The following is a 21,860-nucleotide window of genomic DNA, read 5'->3' as shown; positions in this document are numbered from 1 at the left end:
TCACACTGGCTTAACCCGAGCATCGCCTGCCTTGTGGAGACTTCGGATGTGTCTGCACTCCAGCTGGGATCAAGTCTTCCAGCCTGGGTATAGTCGGGCTAGCTGCTAAAAATAGTAATGTGGATGTTGCAGCTTGGGCGGCAGCTTAGGCTCTCAAGCCCACCCGTAGTGCTGGTGACTAGCCCCACTCTCCATCAGAGTTGCAACATCCACACTGCTATTTTTACATGCTAGTGTGACCTTTAACCACATCTATATCTATCCTCTATTTATTGGACACAGGTGAAGGGGAAATGTAGACTTGTAAAGTAATCCTGGCATATCAAAGCATATTGTTTGCTATAATGATTTGAATCAGTATGCGTTGTGACCAGTATTATGTGCATGGTTACCATAGTCATTATAGGGTGTATTTTTGCCTCAATACTTTGGGAAAGAATTTTACACATCAATTTAGAGGAGAATAAGTTCCTTTGTATTATTATTTGCATTGCACCAACTGTATCCCAAATGCTTTACAGACAGTAAGATGACAAATTCCCTGCCTCAGAGGGGTTAAAATCATAGATAACATTCAAACAGATGGAGGTTTATTTATCTCCAACTGTTCTCTCTCATCATATGTTTAGATTGCGAGTTCCTTGGGGCAGGGACTGTATTTCTTATAGGTGCATACCCAGTCAGGTTCCCATTATGCTAGATAGTTTGCTTTTTGTGCTACAGCAATAATAATTAACAACAATAGCCTGTGTGAGTGAGCAGTAAATGTTTTTGTTTGTTTGTTTTTTTTACAAAGGAAGAATAAGATATATATAGACATCTTGGAACAACAGCTACATTTTATAAGTGTAAAACTAAAATCTGGGGAGAATGTCAACTGGCATGAAGGAACTTAGAAATCATGGTGATGAACATGATAGGTAAGTTAGATTTGCTAGTAGTGAAATGAGTTGACCAAAAGAAGTGGGTTTTAAGTAGGGATTTGAAGGAGAGATTGGGTAGCACATGGGTTCAGGGAGGACGTTCCAGGTAGAGGAGGCAGAATGAGAAGACACACAATATATTGAGCCTGATTCTCCATTGCCTTACTCTCCCCACCCAGTGTTGTCATTTACACTTGCAGAAAATGGGCATGAAATTTCAGCACCTATGTGAGTGGAGAATTCTGATTTGGCAATGTTTTACACCCCTTTGGCCCTCACTTTGGACAAGTGCAAATGACTACACAAGGAGACCGTAAGTGGAGAATCAAGTCCATTGGCTTCAGTGGGCATGCCAGCCACTCATACCAATTCTCAATTTGGACCATTGTGTTTAATACAGAACTCCTTACATGCAGAGTTTAATGATAATGTTCCATAGTGTTGAGAATGAATGCCCTTCTGTCTCATTCCAGTTTCTCTTCACTAGCTGGGATCATCTGGAATTATCCCTTATAGTGGATTACTGGCAATATTGGTTGGGTGGATCAGTGCTGCAAGGTCCCTCAGAAAACTTCCTTCCATATTTCCGTTTATTGCTGACATCTTAAAAGCCATTATTAGTTTTTGGTTTGTGGAACCTGGGATTTTGTAAGAATAGATCGGTTGTGAAAGGAACAGTTCATATGACATTTTCATACCAAGGGCTTCCACCTAGAAAGTTCAGAAACAACTGTCCTTCCAGGAGTTAAATTCTTGAGTGCCACATAGAGGTATTGGAGTTTTCCTGACGTTCTTGGCTTGGATCTAAACTTCATTCTGAAGCTCCAGCTCAGGCAAAAATCCCATTGATGGCTGTAGGAGTTTGCCAACATAAGGGCTTCAGGATTCATCCCGGTTTGACTTTGAGTCATAGATACTTGTTTTACTGATATGAACAAATTTTTGCCACTGTTTCCACTGAAGATTGTACAAGTTAGGAAGAATCAGTTTGTAATCGTCCTTGCCTTGAGTATTATCAGTGTAGCTGTCAGCTAAGCAGGAACAGCAAAACCTTTATAATTGAGGAAGTTTGATTTGCAGAGCCCAGTTGTAGTTTGTGGCACCGGAAGTTAGAAAAACAGGGCAAGATTCTTTCCTCTGCTGAGATCTGCTCAGTGCAAGGGACAGCAGGTTGTGGGAGTCAGTTACAACTCCCTGATTCTCTGCCTTGCACAACTCCAGCCCCAACTCTGGCATAGGGTAGAATGACCTAGGGGCTGCTCTGACCTATGCTAGCTGGCAACAATTCCTAAGGGACTACAGGACATCTGAGAAGTGAAGGAACACACTAGCTGTGATCCGTCTACATTCCCAGGATGTCCTCTACACTGGAGTTGGGGTGTGGGTGAAGGGGTGTTGGCTACATCTGCACAGAGTTTCCTTCCACTCACTGAGGGTATTCACAATTGGCTATGTGTGTATCTGAGTGGATCAGGGGAGAGAATCAGGCCCATCACTTTTTATTTATTAATTAGCAAAAGTCATAGCTTGATTCTGATCCCACATACAGGATAATTTAATTAATGCGGCTGTAAGTCAAGGAAGTTACACTAGTATAGAACTGGTGAGATCAGAATGAGGCGGATTGATAAAGAATACATTTGGAATGCCATTTATTTTTTAGCAGAATCACTTTTCAGAATAGAACTGTGCTGCATGTCGCTATGAAACTTTGATGCTCTTTGTTTTCAGAGTATTAGACCTTACATTTAAAAGCACACCTCCCATGTGCAGATTTTGTCATCCAGTTTATTCTTTCTTACTTTGTTGTTCTCTCAATGAAAAACAACACAAAGATCTGTTTGGTCTTTGTGCATGGAGAAGCATAACACCAACCATACTGTAAAGATGATTTTGGACCTTTAAAAGGTTGGGTCTGGCTCTGTCATGCTCTACGAACTTCAGGATTCAAAAAACCCAGGTGGAGTAAACTGAAATAGTGGCTACATGTGGGAAACAACTCATAGTATATGAAATATAACTGTTTTTGGCCTCCGAGGAGTTAATGGCAGTTTGTTTTCCTCAGCCATTTCCTCTTTGCCACAGACAGCAGAAGTCATCGCAGTGAAACAGACTTTCAATGGAAAATCATCTTGCAGCTTCAGCTAAAGCGGAGATTTGTGACAGGATAAAACCCCAAGGTAATTTGTAAGAGGAAGATTCTTAATGACCTCTCCTAGCTTGTGAGGCAAGGGATTTCACATTCCAAGTGGTTTGAGAGTCCTGCACCTGCTGGTCAGCATAGTAATCAGTAACATGACAAATTTAGGGCTGGATCTAGCAACCTCACATGAGCTGTCTTTACTCAAACTTGCAGTTCCACTGAGCCTGATCCTAATCCCCTTAATCAGGGCCTGATCCTGATCCCATTGAAGCCAAATAGCATTTAGCTATCAATTTCCATGAAAGTGGGGCTTGCTTAGGAAAAACTCCTATAGAAGGCAGGGAGAATTTTTCCTCAGTAACAGTGGAGCAGACAATATTGAGAATGTGGCTTACTGAGTTAATTGGTACGACTCAGTTGAGTAAGGGATGTAGGATAGGGATTTGAACCAGTATGGAAAATGTTGCATGCTGGGAGAGGATCAAATCTCAATTGTCACTTATTCATAAGTCTCTATAATAAGGAACTAAAATTAAATTGTCCAGATCACATTATTGATATATGTATCAGTTAATAACATGAGTAACTGGATGTGATAGCAACCAGACATCGAATATGAGGTGATCAATATTTCAAAATGAAGCCTTGTCAATACAAAATACATTAAGAAATCTCAAAATATCTGTTTCTGTATATATAGTTTTTAATTAAACTGATTTATTCTCTTACAAAGAGACCAGGTCAATATCCTCTTCTAGAAATAAAAACCATTATTATTGTTATCCATTAAAGAGAGACCTGCATATTTGGCTCTAATGTCATTATTTATGTTTAATGCAGGTTTCTCTTTTTAATTTTATAAACAGGTATTGCAAATATTGTGAGGCCTGGAGGCCTTTTATCCAATTAAACCGAGTAGGACTTTTTTCCAAGCACTGTATTTTACACAAGATAGATTTTTGGATCTAAATTTAGTTACGGTAGTTAGTTTCTCTCATTGTATTATTCATGTCTCATTATAATACCTTCACAGAGTTACTCTGACAGTGCCTGAAAGCATATGTGATGTTTACAACTCTTTCTAAAAGTCAAAAGGAAGCAGGGGGATCAGGTGGACGAGGCTTTCTTCAGGCAACTAACAAAAGTTACTAGATCACAGGCCCTGGTTCTCATGGGGGACTTCAGTCACCCCGATATCTGCTGGGAGAGCAATACAGGAGTGCACAGACAATCCAGGAAGTTTTTGGAAAGTGTAGGGGACAATTTCCTGATGCAAATGCTGGAGGAACCAACTAAGGGCAGAACTCTTCTTGACCTGCTGCTCACAAACAGGGAAGAATTAGTAGGGGAAGCAAAAGCGGATGGGAACCTGGGAGGCAGTGACCATGAGATGGTCGAGTTAAGGATCCTGACACAAGGAAGAAGTGAGAGCAGCAGAATACGGACCCTGGACTTCAGAAAAGCAGACTTCGACTCCCTCAGGGAACTGATGGGCAGGATCCCCTGGGAGAATAACATGAGGGGGAAAGGAGTCCAGAAGAGCTGGCTATATTTTAAAGAATCCTTTGCAGGAACAAACCATCCCAATGTGTAGAAAGAATGGTAAATATGGCAGGCGACCAGCTTGGCTTAACAGTGAAATCCTTGCTGATCTTAAACACAAAAAAGAAGCTTACAAGAAGTGGAAGCTTGGACAAATGACCAGCGAGGAGTATTAAAATATTGCTCAGGCATGCAGGAGTGAAACTGGGATTGTTTAGTCTGCAGAAGAGAAGAATGAGGGGGGATTTGATAGCGGCTTTCAACTACCTGAAAGGGGGTTCCAAAGAGGATGGATCAGTGGTAGCAGATGACAGAACAAAGAGTAATGATCTCAAGTTGCAGTGGGGGAGGTTTAGGTTGGATATTAGGAAAAACTTTTTCACTAGGAGGGTGGTGAAGCACTGGAATGGGTTATCTAGGGAGGTGGTGGAATCTCCTTCCGTAGAGGTTTTTAAGGTCAGGCTTGACAAAGCCCTGGCTGGGATGATTTAGTTGGGGATTGGTCCTGCTTTGAGCAGGGGGTTGGACTAGATGACCTCCTGAGGTCCCTTCCAACCCTGATATTCTATAGCTTTCACTGCACTTGCAACAATACCACTCTGCACTATATTACACCTCTACCCCAATATAACGCGACCCGATATAACACAAATTCGGATATAACGTGGTAAAGCAGTGCTCCGGAGGGGCGGGGCTGCGCACTCCGGCGGATCAAAGCAAGTTCGATATAATGCGGTTTCACCTATAATGCAGTAAGATTTTTTGGCTCCCGAGGACAGCGTTATATTGGGGTAGAGGTGTATTAAATCTCCCAGTCTAAGGGTTGGTCAATACTTGACTGAGGGAGCTCCCCTGAAAATCCAGATGCTGCAGGAAGTGATTCTGGTGATTAAGTAAATGATGTGCTTTTCTCTAAGTCATTTCTGAATCATCATCCCAACAAGGTTTCAAGAAAGCACCATACTCCCAACTATGCAGCCTTTTGCATGAGCTGTGAATCCAAGTACCAGTAAGCTGTAGTCCTTAACTTTTACCAAGGGGAAAGTGTTAACCCAGGTGTACTGAGCACATTCCAGTTTGTATAGTTATATTTTGCATACTTAATTTCCTCCTGTAAATTTGCTTTGGTATAGATTCTTCCCCTGATAAGCTTGTGTAATGTGTTGTGCACTGTTAATCAGCTGTTGCATTTCACCCCAGAGGTGACAGCCCTTCAGCAGTGGGTAAAGTGGTTCCTTTCTATAGTTTGTCCAATTAGTAAAGTTGATAAGGAGATCCAAGTAGCTGAAAGGTGCTACATAAATGTAGTATCATTGTGACATAATTTCTAATCATCTTACATCATTCAGTTGTTCAAAGTAGTACTGGAGAAACAACCTGCATGATAATCTTCTGGGCTTCAGAACATTTTTACTACAGAGGGGACCAATGTTCCCTCTAATTTTTGACAGGCCATGTGCGCAAAAAATTTCTTCTGTGCACGGTGTTTTGCCGTGTGTGTGGGGTTTAAGATCTGTGTGCACGTGCAGAGCTTAGAGGGAACAGTGGAGGGGACATTTACCAGTAATGCTGTTCAGTATTCATATGTTCATTTACACAGTATTCTTCTATAGAAACAACATGTTTCTTGTGGTGGGGAAGCCAATATACCTACAAACAGCTTCTCATTTCCCTTTGACTAAAGTGATTAAAAAGTATGATTACTTTAGGTTTGATGATTAAGGAAAGTGATTTAAAAATGAATGTACCTTGTACCACAACAGTATTGTATAACAGCTCCTCCAGCATCCCTATCTTCTCAATCAACTATAGCCTACAGTTATGGGCCTGACAAAAGGGGTTGAAATTAACTTTTCATTACAACCCTAACTGCTAGAAGCTAATTATGTTAGTATAAATTACTAGTGCTCCTCCTACTTATACAGGCCTTACTCATCCTATTAATTAGCTCAGATAATGAATGAATACTTAAGTGCCTATGGTCACAAAATATATATCTTCTAAGTGACATCCCTTATTTCTGTTTCATTCCTCTGATGTATGTCCTGCTGCTATATTGAGATACTATTAAAACTCAGGGATGATATTCCTTTAAAAAAAAGTATGGAATGGATTATTGAACTTCTGTGTAACAGTCCTCAGCCTCCATGTGGTATGGAAATAAAAAATAATTTGAGTACAGCAGGACATTCTCTCTCTCTCCAGTCCTGAAATTTAATGCTTTCCGGATTTCCATGATGGATTTCTTTTTTTGCATAAACATAAAAATGTAAAGCACAAACGCATAAAATTCTACATTAAAATACTATTGAAGGAGGAACAATTAACAAGAGCCAGGAAATTCTCAGTAAGAACTTATTAAACCATAAATGATTCTTAGCCCAGGGCTAGCGCATAATGTTACACACAACATACAATGTGAGTCTTAGGCACCAAAGAAGAAGTCAAGAACCTTCACTCTAGATAATATGTCTATTTTGCATTGAATAGGGTTCTATATTTGATTTAGTGAGGGTGGTAAGTTTTATTAGGAAACAAATTAATACCCAAGTTAACTAGAAGAGAAATATGCTGACAAGTTATTTCAAACGACACTTTAAATTGAAGTAGAGGTGCCCAAATTTTGCAAACCTGAGGACTGCTGATGGGATTCACCGAACTTGTATACACTGTACCGTGTAGGGCCAGTTCTTTAGCTGGTGTAATTCAGCATAGCACCATTGACTTCAGTGGAGCTACATTGATTTACAGCAGCTGAGGATCTGGCTTTATATGTTAACAATTTTTTTTCAAAAATAAATGCCAGTAATCCTAAATTTGTCTGATTTGTAGTATAACACATCTGGCCTTGCAGATCTTGTCCTGTCCCTGGGATTAACATTTTAGGACTGCCCAGCATCCCTTGGCCTCTTTGGCCATTCCTTGATCAAACCAAGTTTAAAGTCTTGATGGTAACCCTAGGCCAGAATCCAATCTCAGTTTTAGCCCATTGACATTACTCTAGATTTACACTAGTGTAACTGAGGCCAGAATCTGGCCCCATGTATCTGTACTGAAGACTGCCAACAAATACCTTTCAGGAGGTGCTGTCTGTACACCTAAATGGAAAAAAATGTGCCCAAGACATGTCTGTACCTATTAAGAGGCTTGAGAACTATGATTTTACTTTAATCATACAATCACCTTTGGGATCATGTTTATTAGGTAGCTTTACACAAGCTTTTAGGGGACAATTAATCAAAATTTGACATTTCTGATTGTAAATTGCTCAAATCTATTCAGACCTGCAATTCATCCTCAAGCCAGATTTTGTGAAGGACAACTCTAGAAACTTTGGCTTCATTTGTCTGATCAGACTATTAATACCAGAACACTAATGCATCTGAACTGTCACATATAGCTACATTCCTTTCATAACCCAAACCAGGGCTTTACCCTTTATATATGCGCCTCTAATAGTTTTAGTAAGATTAAAGCCAAGCATCTGAACACATAAGACCTGTCTTTCTGCTGCCTTGCATCTTTTGTAGTCTTTTATATCTGTAGAAAGTGGATGTAAAATGCTACCAGATCAAAATGACACCTTGTACTGGTGAAAATGACATAGAAAGTGCAAGACAGTGGGGAATTGGGGCCATAATGTATGCATTAAGCTCTACAGACTGATCCAAAGTTCATTAAAGTCAGGCCAGAAAATGCAAATGTAGCCCAGAAGTGGTTAATTAATGTGCAGCATCCAAACACTTCCATATTAGTGAGTGCTAGATTTTCAGTCAGTTTTACTTGCTGTAATCTATATTTACACCTCATTCTCATGTGCTGGTATCTTCTGACAATCAAATTGGCATTACTTTTCTGATCAAAAATGAGTGAAAGGGTACCTCTCTTCAAAAGTGGAATGATGGCTCAGGAAGGAGAATCTAGAGGTCTTCAACACTAGCTGATAATGCTGAACCCAGCACAGTAGTGATCAAAAATCATTACCAATAGATGTTTGGTGGCACATAGCAAATGTTGGTTTCGGGCTGCTTCCCATGGGAAGCTTAGTGGGGATATGAATAGGGGCAGATATTCCAGGCATACTGGATGGCTCCGAAGCATGTACAGAGTTGGGAATGGGCAAGAGAGGCAGATAGGTAGACCCATATTTTAAAAGATGGATTTTTTCTTATATAAGTGTATTAACTCATCAGGTTACTCCCTTGTAAATTCAGAAAGGGTCTTTAAATAAAACAAGCCTGAGAGCTTATTGCAGAGTGGAGGCAGCTGTCACTTCCTTCCCCACAAAGTGCGTCCTCACATGCACTTTGGAAACCAAATTTTTGCCAATGTGGCATGAGACATGCAGGCAGATGCCAAATGGAGTAACCATGTCACATCCCTGCAAACCCACCTTTTTCACTTTTCTTTGCAGAGCCTAACCATGTACATCTCCCCAACTTGATGCAATCCCACCCTTTTAACTTTCTCTTTGCAAAGCCTAAGCAATGTGACCACCTGCTGCTGCAGCTCTCTTTTGAGTAGCTTGTGAAGTCTCAGCAGAGGCAAAGGATTGAGTGGGCTCTGGAAACTGAACAACGCTCTCTGCTCTCAGGTCAGAATTAAAGCATATTGGCATGGCATAGTGGGGGAAGTTTACACTGCTACTGCCTGTTCTGTGGATAAATATAGGCTTTCAGTTTCCAAGCACTGCCACCTATGACCAAAACTCAATATACTTCAAATGATCTAACAAAATGCAGCAGCTGTTTAACAGTGGGCAAAAACACTCTACTATACCTCTCTAGAAAAGGAAGTAAGGACTACTTCAGTTGAAGCATTTTGTGGAGGCAGGACAATAATTATGCAAGTTGGAATTTGCCCAGGACACCATGGCTAACAACCCTGTACCTGCAAAAAGTACTATGGGATCTCTGATGAACATAAGTGGTCAAAACCTCAGTTTTGCATTTCCTCTGAATAGTTAATTCCCAGTGAATTAGTGCGAAGCATTGCACATCTTTTTATAACAGAGCACTGCTTCCATTTTCTGGCAGGTACTGCCCACGCGCCTACATCAATGAGGAAGGTACATGCACTTTTTCCACAACTAATGCTAGCCTCGCCTTGCTGATTGATTAGCATGAGTGGGCAGGATGCCCCCTCTTTCCTCTGGGGTAGCTATGAAGCAACAGGATGCACTCTCTTCCTTCCACGGTCTCAGCTTGCTGCCTCCACAACAGCCCCTGCCTTTGCTGGCAAGATATCCCAACCAAATTCCAGTGCAAGTAATTACATTTTGCCTTCCTGAAAATTTCCCTGCAGTTTCAGATGGATAGCGTCGTCTTACTACTTCCCTCTCACAAGCTGTTGTGTAGTGCTGTTAAACAACTGCCATGTTTCATCCCAGCAGTGGATGCATTTCAATTGTGGGAGAAGTGATCACCATATAATTGTATTATGTTGATGATGATTATGGCACCTAAGCATGCTGGGCACCTATATTAGTTTGTAAAGTGCTTTGGCACTTTTTGGCTTGGAAGGAGCTATGTTAATGTAAGATATTTTCTTAATTTTCATTACTAACACGGTATGTGCTTACAATCTGTGGGGTTTTTTTTATCCCAATTGTGACACTTGTACATGTCTGGCCCCTTTAGCTATGGACATTTTCCCCTATTGACTAAGAGAAAATGGAGTCTTCACCCACCCTTTTACAAACTCTAAACATTGCTATTAGGTGAGAAACATGCATGCTCCTTACGCATGACAATTCTTAGCACCATACTGCAGCAGGCAGTATAGGGGCAGCGTAGTCTAATGGATTGAACACCAGACTAGGAGCCTGCAGTATTCATCCTGGTTCTGACAATGACTCACTCTGTGGCCTCACTTAGCATTCAATAACTCAGCTTCCCAATCTGTAAAATGAGGATAGCGTTTACCTTTCTATTTCACAGGGTGTTGTCCTGATTATTTAATATTTGTACAGCACTTCTAAGATATAAAATGCTAAGTATTATTACAGTAGGCACATACATGTGGCAGAGAGGGCATTACTGTGCTCGCCATTAGCATCTTCTCTATATCGAGACTCACGGTCACGTTCTGCTCTGGATTTTCACCTGTATAACCGGAATTTGCCAGCTGTTCCTGTAAGGCTCATTTGCATTAAGATAAGACTGGCCCTACTGGGTCAGACCAAAGGTCCATCTAGCCCAGTATTCTGTCTTCCAACAGTGGCCAGTGCCAGGTGCTCCAGAGGGAATGAACAGGACAGGTAATCATCAAGTGATCCATTCGCTCATTCCCAGCTTCTGGCAAACAGAGGCTAGGGTAACCATTCCTGCCCATCCTGGCTAATAGCCACTGATGGACCTGTCCTCCATTGTAAGGGAGCCTTTTTGTTTCCTGGTTCATTTTTATTGATTTACATCAAATCATAGACATGCATGGTGCCTAGAGGTGCAGAAAAACACACGGCCCTTCCCTGTGAAGATTGCAATAAAAAATGAATAAATGCACAGTAAAAAGAACAGCGGCTGCCAATGAGCAAGGGAATCCAGCCCAGGGAGTGTGCTTTTCCAAAGACCTGACTGAACATGCATTAGTAACTCATCATCTGTAACCAGACAGAGTTAGGTTTTTTTTGTTAAGAAGTAGATAGCAACGCCTGGTGGATACGCACAGAAATGCTTTATAGCAGAAATGCATTTTAAGAAGGGATTTGAATGAAGACAGAAAGGTGTATTTGTTCAGAAAGACTTCTCCGTAAAGATTTACACCAGATAAAATAACTTACACTCTTTTACACCAAAAGTTACTTCCTGAGGAATGAGAGTATAAGAAATAAAGCAGCTTTTCCTATAGTATATTTTTATTATTATCAAAGAGTGCTCTTAGACACAGCACCTGGAGTGACATTAGCAAACTCTGGCTGCAGTTTCATTACAGGATTACCTTCAGAAAATCCCCTGCCATTATCAGACACGCTGACAAAACCAGAAACGCGTTCTTTGTCCAAAGAGCAAAAATGTAATTAGCTCCCATCCATCTAAGTAAGGAGATGAACTTCATAACTGAGAGTTTTTGTAGTTTTCCACTGTGTGTTAACTGGCTGCCTGCATTGAAACTGAGCCAGGGATGAATCCAGTATCAATTGTGCTTAAGCAGGAGTTTCAGCTGAAACTCCATCCATCTCAATCAATTAACAAAAGAGTTTCCCTGAAGATAAAGTAATTGTTTCAACTTGTATTTCTGTGACTATGTTCAGTTTGGTAATTTATACCTAAATCGTAATAAGATTTACACTGCTAGTTCAAGTAATATTCTTCTCAACAACTCTTAATTTTTGGACTAGCTCAGGATGTGCAGTAATTTATACCTGATCCTGGTCCAAGTGGCATCAATTAGAGCTTTGCCATAAATTTCAATGGGAACAAGCTCTAGCCTTGCTCACCTTCTCTCCTCACTGCTCAGCCTCTATTATCAACAATACACATGGCCCAAACTACCAAACCCATTGAAACTGATGAGATTATTCATACAAGTAAAAGGTTTGCAGAATCAATCCATAATCTGATCCTGCAGACCATGCATATGCAAGATTTCCATTTATTTTCATGGGAGTTATGCACTCATAATTACTGCAGTTGTGTGTGGAAAGCAGGTACATGCAAATGGCTAAAGAAAGGGAAGGAACATCTGTTGTCCTGAAAGTATGCTGCAGATTTTGTTTTCTCACTGAGTGATACTGAATGGAACAGTAATTTTATTCACTAAAAGTCTAGGGTGGGATTTTCAAAAGCAGTCAGCATGGCCTAATTACTGCAGATTTAGGCCAATATTTGAAAATCCCACCCTAAATCACTACATAAGGGTTTTATTCCAACCTCAATCTTTATGCAATCCTTCCGTCATCAGTGGGAAATCCACTGTTGGTAGAGGAGCCTACATGAGCCTAGCTTTGTAATGTTGACCAATGGGCAGTAATAAAAATGTTATTGGCTCTTGCCCAGAATGGGTTAACACCCATGGTCTGCATGATGCTGGAGCTATTGGCCTCCAGTAAAAACCAACGGAGATGAGTCAGAACCATCTGAAGATTTGTAATGCAAACTCTTAATCCGGCAATTAAGTTTAATCAGTTATCTTATTCCTCAGTTATCAGAAGAAATCAAATTTGTTATTATGACTCTTTATCTGCTAAAACATAGGTCAAGCAGCCAGAGTACAGAACTAGAAGCCAAGAACTGAATTCCAATCTTAGCACTGCTGATTATTTACACTGTGGACATGTCTACAATTAAAAAGCTGCAGCTGTAGCGCTTCAGTATAGACACTCCCTATGCTGATGGGAGGGGTTCAAGTAGGTAAACCACCTCCCCGAGAAGTTCTTCCGTCGACTTAGCACGGTCTACACCAGGGGTTAGCTCGGCTTAACTACGTCATTCAAGAGTGTAGATTTTTCATGCCCCCGAGAGATGTGGATAGGTTGACCTAACTTTTTAGAGTATACCTGGCCTGTCACTTAACCTCTCAGTTTATCCATCTGTAGAAAGGGGATAATTTTTTTTTTACCTAATCCTCAGGGATCTTGTGAGGATTCACAAATTAATGGTTGTAGAGCGCTATGGAGATATAACTACTTAGTATTATTACTAATAGTAGGCTTGCCACCCTTCTAATTGCTGGTAACCGGACCCCTGAGGCCTGCCCTGACCATGCCTCTTTCCCCAAGGCCCTGCCCCTGCTCCACCTCTTCCCTCAAGGCCCCGCCCCCTTCTCTACCTCTTCCTTCGAGACCCCACCCCCATTGCATGCACTCCTCCCCTTGTCGATTGCTGGATCATCTCAAGGAGCCTGCCTGCAGGTAAGAGGTGGTCTCGGCTGAGCAGGAGCTGGCACAGCTTAATAAACCGGCACCTCATATTACCCTGCAGTAACCTGACTTTTGGTTCGAGTGCCATTTAGGGTTGCCAGGTCCCCTTTTCGACCAGACTTTCCAGTTGAAAACCAGGCACCTGGCAACCCTAAATGGCACCCGGACACAGAAGCCAAAACCCAGACTGTCTCGGTAAAACCCAGATGGGTGGCAACCCTAACTAATAGGCATATCTCCAGGGAACTGCCATGGCTAAACATAAACAAATATATTAACAGTACTAATAGTGTTATTGGATGTATAGAATGTGTCTAGGTTTATTGCTATGACGACTGTCTTCCCTTAAACATTCCTTGATACTGCCAGAATGTCTGCTACTTCAGAGATAAAGGTTAATTAAACACATCCGCCCATTAAAGCAAGGTGCAAACACTGCTCTGTGGCCCAAAGCTAGTCTTCTAAACTGTCATTGTTGAAACCCAGCCATAGTTGGAAACAGAAGCTAGTCCTCAAGCAAAATAGTTTCCGTTGAAACTCATTTCTGCAACAAACACAAAAGGCTTTCCCCCAAGATTAATAGTTTCATCTTGTATTTGTCTAACTGAACCCAGTTTCTGCAAGAAACATTCCTATTGGTATTTGTATGTTGAAAGAGCCAAGATATTTTAAAATCTTTCCTTATGGTGCTATGATTAGCACATGATGATGGAATGCTGGGGGAAAATTGTACCTTGCCTACCTTGCAAACACCACGTTAGATAAGTAATATAATTTAAGATAATGAGGTAATTCATTTTTCAACATCTATGCTGTTTGTTTACTTTGTGCCTTTCACTCAACTTGCACAATGAAAACAGACCAGTCAATTCACTTTCATTTATTCTCGGTTTCTTCTCAATTTCACTTTCTGTTTCTGATGCACTGGCAACACAGTGTTGCATTTGCATTCTTAATTCTGCAGGGAGAGTTCAAGGACCCTTTCTGCAAGCCTTGCATGATGAATACTTTGGCGTACTTCTCTGAGCAAAGATGTGGCTGTACCTCAGTTTCTTGCTCACTCTCCAACAGGGGAAAAGGGATCTCTTTTATATCCTTTTCCAAGCACGCACTGCTGCCATGTCTACAACTCCCATCACTTCTAGGAACTACTGTCCCCTGAATGCTTCCCTTCTGTGCTGAAACACTATCACAAGACGGTTCAGGACCTATTTAAAAACATCAACTAGTAATGGGACGAGCTACATGAGTAAAGATTACTCGAGTTTTCACTGTACGTTTTTAAAATAAATTTGAGGATTAAAGTGAAGTGACATGATGTCTTAGTCATAGAAGCTTGTAGGTTATCTACTCCCTAACTCTGTTCCCCAAAAGATGAGAATATCCATAAGTTCCACTGCTTCCAGGACAAAAATATGAGCCCCAGAGCTTTCTCCACCTAATAATAATAATAAATTAAACACCCTTCTTCTCATTCAGACTGTCCATGGGCAATTTTCTCAAAGTCATTCATTATTCAAAGATATTTGCTGAATAGTTTCTGCGAATATATTTCTTAGTCTATAGACTCTTCATGCATAGCTCTTTGTGAATATTCAGTTGGCAACATTCTCGCTGTTCTCATTAGTTTTTATCAGACATATCGGCCACATAGTGTTTCCATTTCTGGATTAGATGAGTAACTCAGACCTGGGTTTCTGTCAGAATACTCACATTTATGATTCCCAAGTTTGCTTTGCGCAAATATTCTCAAGTGTTTGATTAAAATTTACAGTTTCCACAAACGTTCCTGCTGGTAAACTTGTTTGCTAGATTGCTGATAGAAACTGTACACAAAGGGAGCATAGTGAATATTCATGGCATTTTTTTTTAGTTATTTACTCAGCTTTATTTGTATCTGATCCAAAATCCACTAAAGTCAAAAGGAATCTTTCCATTGACTTCAATGGGCTTTGGATCAGGCCATTAAATACCATCTGCCCAGTAATGAGCATTAGACAATAGAGCCCATCATCTCCAAAAGACAGAACCTCCAACCACTGTTAGATGCACATCTCTGTAGTACTGCCTTGCGTACTGTCATCATTTGGCATCAGACCATTTTCTAGATTCTGATTCAACACTGAAGTCTGTGAAAAGACTCCCCTGGACTTTAATGGTAGCTCCATCAGACCCCTGGTGCAGTACTTGAACCAATGATTTTCTCACCCAAAGGTGAGTGCTGTTGACTGAGCCATAATGATGCATGCAGAATATGCTCATTATTAAAATTTGAAAATCATTCAGAAGAAAAAAAAAAAAGACGGTGGGTTAGATATGTTAACTCAAAGGAGGAGACAGAATGGCATTAGCTTTCTGATATAACTTCCCCTCACCAGAACTGAATGAACCACTTGAATGCTGCTTGGCTTTACCTAACCTCCTATACATGGGATAAAATACACCTCCGCTTCTGCATTATATTCATAATATGGTGAGTTCCTTTTGAATTGTCTACATACCATGGAATGCCAACCCTTAAAAGAACATTTCTGAATGCCTCCACCCACCACACAGGATCTGAATTGCATTCAGTGGTGAAGCAGCTAAACTTTTAGTTTATTTTTCTGATTTACTTACAATTAGTTTAGCAGGTTGTTTGCAAAGCCTTGCTCTGTATGTGTGATGTTATATACACCTTTGGCGGAGGGGGGGGAGAGTCAAGAGGTAGTTTGGCTTGTATTGGTGTCCTGTAGGTCAACACCGCTGTTGTTGATAACACCCTTGGTGCCATCTGCCTTGCACTGAATTCCACATCACAGGCATGCCTCATGATACTCAATACTATGCAGGTCTCGGGGTAGCCGTGTTAGTCTGTATCTACAAAAACAACAAGGAGTCCGGTGGCACCTTAAAGACTAACAGATTTATTTGGGCATAAGCTTTCGTGGGTAAAAACTATGCAGGGCCATTGATTTACACTTGACTAGTGTAACTGAAAGCAGAATCCTATACCTAGTAAGACGTGCTTGGCACTTAATATTAATTGAGCAACCAAAGGATTCAAATTAGTTCTGATTCAGGCATGCATGTTCAGTCTAACAGCTTCCACAGTCTCCGGGGCTTGGGAACATGCCAAGGTGACACTATTCCCTCCCCGTACCCCAACCTAAACATGTTTTTGGCCCATTTATTCTTCCTGCTATTAGACAACAAAGTGAAGTATGCAATCCCTTGTTAGCAGTGCAATAGGAAAGTCTATGGATCACATGAACCCAGACAAATATGCAGAGTATGCTCAGTACATCTATAAAGCTTGTTGTGACTTGCTATAAGCCTGTACCTAGGCAGTATTAATTTAAACCTGTTTTCAAAGATTGTATCTCTTTGTGCACTGTTTTATTCAGAGATGACACAACACATAATACAATACACATAATACACAGTATCTGCATATCCAAGCAGATACTTCTTAAAGATGCAATTATTCTCACATGCCTAAGGCTACATTTTCATTTAGAGAGCAGAACATAGCCAGCAGCAAGATCTTTTAGGCACCAGGGGGCAATAACATTGTTATGCTCTATTTGTTAAAGTTATGTGCGTTATTATGTGTAACTGCTGCAGAGCATGAAAAAGGGCATTGCCATGTTGTCAGTAAAGAGACCAACATGTGTTTTAAGTGTGTCTCTTGTTTTTCAGCAGAGATCTCTTTGAGAATAGTTATCTGGGGACAGTCAGTGCTACTATGAGCAAAATATGGCAAACTGATAAGTAAAAATGACTTCTTAACTGAGCAAACAAAACACCAACCAACCATGTTGCTAAAATTTCTCCTTACTTAGGAGAAATTAAAATATAATAATCAAGCATGCAATTTCAAAACAATGGTTTTCATCATCTTAGAGATCTATCTTAAGCTATATAGGGGATAAGTGTGGTCTGTTGAGTAGAGCACAGGACAGGGAGATGAGACTGGATTCCAATTGCAGCTCTGGCACTGACTCAGTGTGTGATGTTGGGCAAATCTTAATTGTGCCTCAGTTTCCCCATTCCACTCTGTAAAATGGGGGATGGGGAAATGATACTGACCTACCTCGCAAGTTCTCTGTGAGACTTAATTAATTAATTAATGTTTGTGACACACTTATAGGTTCTTGGATGGAAGGCACTGCAGAAATTATTAAACACAGAGATGAACATGATATTATAGGGTCACACCAGCATGGCATCTATAAAGGAAAGTCAGGTCTCTCCAATCTATTAGACAATAAAATAGTGCACAACAGGAGAACCAGTCAACAAAGGCTCTCAGAAAAGGCTATTTAAAGAAACTTGGCAGTCATGGCTAGGCTATAGCAAATGGAGTAAGGATGAATGGTATATTATAAGAAGGTAAAATGAGTTGTCCTCTCTAGTTATTCAGAAACAAGGTGATATCCAATGCAATTGAAAGGCATCAAGTTTAAATCTGGTAATGTGAAATTGTTTTTATCAAAATCATAATCTTTGGAACTCATAGTCACAAGGTTACTGGCCTAGTGGACAGGGGAGAAGCAGTAGATATAGTATATCTCAATTTAGTAAGGCTTTTGACAGTCTCCACATGACATTTTCATGAACAAACTACGGAAATGCATTCTACATGAATTTACTATAAGGTGGACGCACAGCCGGTTCAAAGACCATACTTAGACAGTTATCAATGGTTTGCTGTCAAAATGAGAGGGTGGATCTAGAGGTGTCCCGCAGGCGTCAGTCCTGGGTCCGATACTAGTCAATATTTTCATTAATGCCTTGGATAATGGAGTGGAGAGTATGCTTATAAAGTTTACAGATGACACCAAACTGGGAGGGGTTATAAGCACTTCGGAGGACAGAATTAGACTTCACAAGGACCATGACAAATTAGACAATTGATCTGAATCAGTAAGATGAAATTCAATAAAGATAAGAGCCAAATACTTAACTTAGGAAGGAAAAATCAAATCTACAACTAAAAAATGGGGAATAACTGGCTAGGTAGTAGTGCTGTTGAAAAGCATCTGCGGGTTATAGTGAATCACAAAAATGTGATGCAGTTGCGAAAAAGGCTAAATATTCTGGGGTGTATTATCAGGAGTGTTATATGTAAGACACGGGAGGAAACTGTCCTGCTCTGCTCAGCACTGGTGAGGCCTCAGCTGGAGTAGTGTGTCCAATTCTGGGTGCCACACTTTAGGAAAGATATGGACAAACTGGAGAGTGTCCAAAGAACAGCAACAAAAATTATAAAGGGTTTAGAAAACCTGACCTATGAGGAAAGGCCAAAAAAACTGGGCATGGTTACTCTTGAGAAAAGAAGATTGAGGGGGGACTTAAATATGTTAAGGGCTGCTAGAAAGACAACTGTGATCAATTGTTCTCCACGTCCACTGAAGGTAGGACAGGAAGTAATGGGCTTAATCTGCAGCAAGGCAGATTTAGGTTAGCTATTAGGAAAAACTTTCTAACTATAGGATAGTTAAATACCGGAATAGATTACCAACGAGGTTATGGAATCCCCATCATTGGAGGGTTTGAAGAACAGGTTGGACAAACACCTGTCAGGGATGGTCTAAGTTTACTTGATCCTGCCTCAGTTTAGGGGGCTGGAGATGATGATTTCTCAAGGTCCCTTCCACTTCTACATTTCTATGATTCTATGATAAGATATCACTGAGACTAAGAGCTTAGTAGGATTCAAAAAAGGGATTGAACATTTATATGGTAATGAGAATATCCACAGTTACATCAGATGAGATAAAAGGGATATAAATCCTCATGCTTCAGGACATGTCAGCCATTAACACATGGATATTAGAGAGAAGATTCCTCTATGAACAATTTATTCCATACATTTTCCACTACAGGATTTCTTGCATTTTCCTCTGAAGCATCCGATACAGGATTCTGCACTAGGTGGACCACTGAGTTGATCTGGTACAACTACGCCTATATTCCTAAGTCTAGATCCAGCAGCACATAGGAGGACATTAGACAGACATCATGGAACTGGATGCACCGTGCTCCCACATCTTTACCAGCATGCTTTGTTTCATGCAGAGAAGTCTTTATTTTTTCTCCTGGGTTTCTTTCCACTGGTATCCTAGCTGCACTGGAGAAGCAGACCTTTTTGAGTGAAGAACAAGCATGTAAGAGGTATCCCTCACCTTCTAGATCTGAGTGGAACTATCAAAATGGAGGAGGAGCCAGAGAAATAACTGTTTGCAATGGATGAGTGTCCAGTAGTCAGCTGCCTTAACTTCCAAGACAATTCTAAACCCTTTACCTTCTGAGTCTTCACTGGAAAACTCACAAGACAGAGGAGATGACAGTAGACAAAGATGATCCTCTCTACTGTTCTCCTGCTCAGGCGGCCCTATAAAACTGCTGATAGAACTGCAGTAAGCAGAGAAAAGGTGGATAAGAAGCACAACAGGAAGGTATTGGAGGATGCACTCAGGCACCACATAATGAAAGATGTGCAGCTCCTGCTAAACTCTGATAGGCTAAACTATGCCTATATTGTTAGCAAGTCAAGCCACAATTATTGGTCCCTCCCTTTCATTCACAAAAATATCACCATGCTATCTGTAGGTCCGACTCAAAATGAAGTGCATGCATGTAAACCACAGTCGGAGCACGTTACTAGCTTGTGTGTATCTTATACAAAGTGTAGCAATTCTTTTTTGTTTTGAAAGGAACACTTTGGAATCAGACTGGCATTTGCTACTATAACAGCACATCTTTTGCAAGCAGCTAGGAAGGGGGTTGCTTCATGAACTAGATATGGGGATTGATTTGAGTGTTTTATATGGCAGTTATAAATGTTATACTGAATGTTGATATTTTAAATTTTATGAAGTGTATGAGTGACATAAAATCTAAGGGTCGGATTCTGCCACTCTTATCAAGTAGTGCCTTATTCTGCGAGCAGTCCCATTAAAGTCAGAATAAGGTAATACTCAATGTGAGTAAAGAGTGGCAGAATCTGGCGTTATGTTTAAGAGGCTGTTAAAGTAAGTGAAATGTGAAATTGAACAGTATCCTTTTAAAATAAATCCGCTTTCTGTGTTAATGAATAACTTAGCTTGTATCTACAGAACCACATTGCAGAAGGCAAGCTGAAGATTTGTCTTCACTATAAAACTCCTTATACTGGAAGTGGCTGCACATTGTACTTCTAAGATATTCTAGCATTACATAGCCAACGAATACAAGAAGGTCCAGTCCTTGCACCACCAAGAATAGTAGAACTCTTTACATTTAGATCTTCCTTTGCTCTAAATGTCAGAGCTAGAAACAGATATAGATTAATGCAGAAGGAGCAATAACATTTGGTAGTTATGCTAAGGAGCGTCAATGACTCACTCTTGATAAGTTTGCTCAGTCTGTGAGCTTTAGGGATGAACCGAGATTAGCAGAGGAAAATGGCCTTTTGATTCCCTTTATATTAAGTTTACTGCCATCTAATACTCTGAAGCTCATTTAAGTCAAAGGAGATGCAACAAAAGTAAGAGGTGCTTGTCATACAACATTATGGCAATGTCAAGTTTTCGTTCAGTCACATGTAAACAAAGTAGTAGTTTTTTTCCCGTATCTCCATAGCGAGTGCTACATTGCCTCATACAATGAGTATGCCTCGTTCCTCCCCTGCCACTGGCACCCACCAGTGGTCTAATTTCTGTACTCTAGACAGCCCATCCGCTGCCCCTTTCACTCCAGCTCTATCAGGAAACTCAGCTGTTCCTTGTTTGCTTCACTGATGGAAAGTGAAAGTGGGGTGTTGTCCTTTGGGTTTTATTAACTATCCCAGGGTGCACGCACAGTTTTCTTGATACTGCTTTCTGATTTAGAGAAATTGTTAGCTTAATTAGCTGATACTCACTGTGCTCAGAAGGGCTGTTAGTCTTCTAGCTGCTATTTCTTAGAGAGCACGCATGAAGCAGGCAGGCAGTGGCAAAAGCAGCCCCACACAATCAGCTACAGCGTTCCAGGCCAGTTCACAGTGACTGCGGCTGGACTCCTCCTAGTGCTTCACAGGGCAAGGAGAAAGGGGAAGGGCTCAGGATGTGATATCATACACTCGTTCTAAACACCAGGAAACAGAGAGAACTGAAATGTCAACTTTTCCGAGCCATGGGATGGACAATATCTCTGGCCCTCCTCCCCCTCTCAATAAAAGTTACAATAAACAGAGATGACTACTTATAAAACAGTATTTAAGATATCAACAGCCCAGCAACATCATGGACTTGCTGCTAAGCTCTTTGTCCTCCTTTCCTGCTTCCTTTGTTTGTTGCCCTCATTCATCATTTTATGAGGAGTAGGCCCTGATCTTGTGATCTGATCCATGCAGGGAGATCCTTGTACCTGCTCAGGGCTCCATTGA

At 40.8% G+C, this 21,860-nt stretch overlaps 1 protein-coding gene across 1 annotated transcript in view; it reads right to left on the bottom strand.

Moving 5' to 3' along the window:
• Positions 1–21,492, bottom strand: part of RALB (RAS like proto-oncogene B) — a 64,884-nt gene extending 43,392 nt beyond the window's left edge. The window contains exon 1 of the mRNA XM_065413170.1: positions 21,357–21,492. The gene's annotated coding sequence lies outside the window, so the exon portion shown is untranslated. The remainder of the gene's footprint in view (positions 1–21,356) is intronic.
• Between the last annotated feature and the right edge of the window lie 368 nt (positions 21,493–21,860).

Source organism: Emys orbicularis, chromosome 11, assembly GCF_028017835.1.
Source record: "Emys orbicularis isolate rEmyOrb1 chromosome 11, rEmyOrb1.hap1, whole genome shotgun sequence".
Classification (NCBI taxonomy): Eukaryota; Metazoa; Chordata; order Testudines; family Emydidae; genus Emys; species Emys orbicularis.
Note: the sequence above shows the minus strand (reverse complement) of the source record. Positions and strands in the feature narration are given on the sequence as shown.